General features: G+C 42.1%; 1 long non-coding RNA gene across 2 annotated transcripts in view; it reads right to left on the reverse strand.

Annotated features, from left to right (window-relative positions):
• Positions 1-1,599: 1,599 nt before the first annotated feature.
• LOC106515398 (uncharacterized) overlaps positions 1,600-3,144 on the reverse strand; it is a 5,885-nt gene continuing 4,340 nt past the window's right edge. For both annotated transcript variants that reach the window (XR_001310002.1, XR_001310003.1), the window contains exons 2-4: positions 2,384-2,703; positions 2,134-2,216; positions 1,600-2,060 (exon numbers count right to left, since the gene is read on the reverse strand). This is a non-coding gene — a long non-coding RNA (uncharacterized LOC106515398). The remainder of the gene's footprint in view (positions 2,061-2,133; positions 2,217-2,383; positions 2,704-3,144) is intronic.

Consider the following 3,144-nt stretch of genomic DNA (forward strand, 5'->3'; position numbering starts at 1 on the left):
GTCCAATGATAAACACAATTCTTTGGGGCAAGCAGCTTCTCTTTCACTGCTTTAAGTCTTAACTGCGCCTCTGTGTTGCGAAAATGTCAATGTTCCAGATTCGTTTACCACCTCGCCTCTCTCACGGGCACGCTGCTGAACTGTGATTCTCATCAGAACCACATCCAGTCTGCGACTTAAATCCCCCAATATTTGAGTCTGTGCGTTTGCAGTACGGGAAATTCCATCCAAGGTCCCTGACAGCTTTTCACAGGCCCGGACTGCTGTCAGGATCGTTTTCATTTTTTGGTAAACCAGGGTTCCTCCACAGCCGATCAGCAGGAATCCGATTATCATAAATTCAAATATAAACACATCTTCGACGTCTTCAATGGAAAGCGGGGCCAGGCAGATCTTCCACCCCCAGCTCCCAGACACATGCCCGGCCATGACGGTTCCACTGGGACAGCTGCGCTCCCCTCGCTCTAATCTCAGAGTGGAAAAAATAGTGTTGATTGCATTCAGAGGCCATTTGAACAGATCCGTAGTGCTTTTGTTGTCGAATGATAGGTAGAAGAAAGGCTTGATCCGGCAGCAAAGCAGGGYAAAAAAAGGGAGGTTCGGGAGAGAGAGCAAAAAGCGTCKGACTCCTCTGAAGMCCAAGCAGGAAAAAAAATACACACATACAAATATAACTTAATTTGCAAAATGCTTTTGCTCTGTGAACTCCACTGCATTAYTGAGTAATTTTTGAGACTCCCTGACATTGCTCAACTCACATGTGTCTTTTTTATCAGGGAATAATCTGCACACATGAATTGTTCTGTATGTATGTAAAATGTCCTGTGCATGCATGTGAGAAATGTTCTGTGCACGCATGAATCTTCCAGTGCATGTGTGAATTGTTGTGTGTGTGAATTGTCCTGTGCATGTGTGTATTGTGTTCTGTCCAGGTGTGTTTTGTTGTGTGCATTTGTGATTATCGAGACTGTTTTACCTCCATAGACCAAACCACCACTGATTTACAGTTGAAGATGGCCGTTACTGCTAACCAAACTTAGAAAAGTCAGAAAAACAAATAAACTAAAAAACAATGGCAATAACTATCAACTTCTTTAAAGTGCTGTCTGACCAGAAAAAAAAAAAAAAAACATCTTGATCATTATTAGTACCCCAAGATGGAAAAAACTCAAACAATCCATGAACACACTCAGAATTGGAAATGCGAAGCAATGAGAACAGGAAGTCCTGTGGTCACACTTCTCCTCCACAGGGACATTTAAAGACAAGGACATGGAAGAGATGGATCTGGTGCGTGTGTGTGTGTGTGTGTGTGAGAGAGAGAGAGAGAGAGAGAGAGAGAGAGAGAGAGAGAGAGAGAGCTATGAGCTGGTAATGCATTCATTATCTTGCTCAAGGACAAACACCAACCTCCTCACTCTGGACACTAACTACAACTGCTGCACAGATTCATTCAGTAATTTGGCACCGAGGAGAAGATGCTTCTCGAGTTTTCTGTCCAACAGAGCCACATAAACAAAGCAATTACTTTAAACTATAACTTTTTTAAGAACATAATGTGTGTGATGTGACAGAGGAACAAAATATCAACCATTTTCTATCCTAAGAAAGCAAAAAAATAAACAATTTATTTGATTGTTGAGGTGATCTGAAGATATAACATAACTGAAAATATGGCTTTGTATGTGACGAACAGCAGGAGTTGTCAGATGAGGATGACTCCACCATGTAGCCTGTATCTTCATGTCATCTTCAGCAGTGGTGACTGAGATGTTCTAGATTTTGAGGATCTTCTTAACTCAACCACTACATCCACTGCTGAGGAGGAAGAGTTCGAAGACTCAGGGAAAGGTCGGTCCAACGTTCTGGCAGAGGTCCCCAAGGAATTTACTGGTGGCAGGGCGTCAGGACTGGATGAGGTTCAGACCGTGGCCTTCAGCGTTCACTGGGTTGGTTTGCAGCGGGAACAGGATGAGTCTTCTCCTCTYAGTCTGAGGCCATGGTTCTCGACTGGTAAAAGATGGATCTCTGCCTCCAAGATGTGAGTGTGCCTCAAGTATCTGTGAGATTCGAGAGGAGGAAGAGGTTGGTATTGATGGAGTGCATTTAAGTTTAGCAATTTACACTGACCACCTGTTTTTCATTTGGCCCTTTTCTTCCTTTATGTCCAGCATCTCTGTTCTGGTTTTGTAGTCTGATAAACTGGAGCAAGTTCACTGAAAAGAGAATCAGCAAAAATGAGTGTATTTATATGGTGAGGATGTTTGCAGACATGTCCCTTTTTTGTTACATACAGTATATACACCCCGTGTGTCCCTCATCCCATGTGCATGCTGCCACGTAATTACAGTACATGCAGTAAATTACAGGTTTGTATACGTACATGTGTGCGTGTGGTCGGTAATAACAGGAAACTGGCTGTTCATGTTGACACAAACCTGCCCGTCTGATTGGCCACTGGATGTAAATAAACACACAAGTGACCCAGAGTTTTCCACGGGACTAAAAATAAGAAACTCTGAGCGCTTCAAGGCATCAAACCCAAACAGGAACACCTGCGGCTCACCCCGCCGCCTAATGAACCGCCATGARGACCAGCTGCACTGCACGCAAACAGTTTACAGTAAGGTTGAAGATGGGCGGCGGGGGGAGAATTTGCAGATGCCAGAGGGTTCGAATGAACACAGAGGAGCTACAGCTGATCTGAAACAGAGATTATGAAATCAGACAGGGAAGGAACACCAAGAAGAGTGAAAACTGAGAAATGACAGGAATCACAGCATTAAAAGATGGCAACAAAAAGATAAATACAGTAGATAATACAAAAAAAAAAAAAAGAAACATGTTCACTTTTAGGGTTTAAATCTGTGTATGGTTCGTTCCTTGAGTTTTTCCATTTCAAAGCAACAAAAAGCCTGCAAAAAGGAAACAATTACGTTTTATTTTTGTTTTTTGAAACCTAAATGTAAAACAGAACAAATTAAAAATCCACAATGTTTGATTTTTGCTTCAGCAGGCTAAATCCCAAATAAAATATACAGCTGTTGTTTTAGCAATACCGGAAATGACTGAAGTCACCAAAGAAGGAAAGTTTATAGCAGTTGAAAGAAATGGAAATTTTCATGGTGGTAATAATAGTTACTT

This window comes from Austrofundulus limnaeus, unplaced genomic scaffold, assembly GCF_001266775.1.
Source record: "Austrofundulus limnaeus strain Quisiro unplaced genomic scaffold, Austrofundulus_limnaeus-1.0 Scaffold29, whole genome shotgun sequence".
Lineage (NCBI taxonomy): Eukaryota > Metazoa > Chordata > Actinopteri > Cyprinodontiformes > Rivulidae > Austrofundulus > Austrofundulus limnaeus.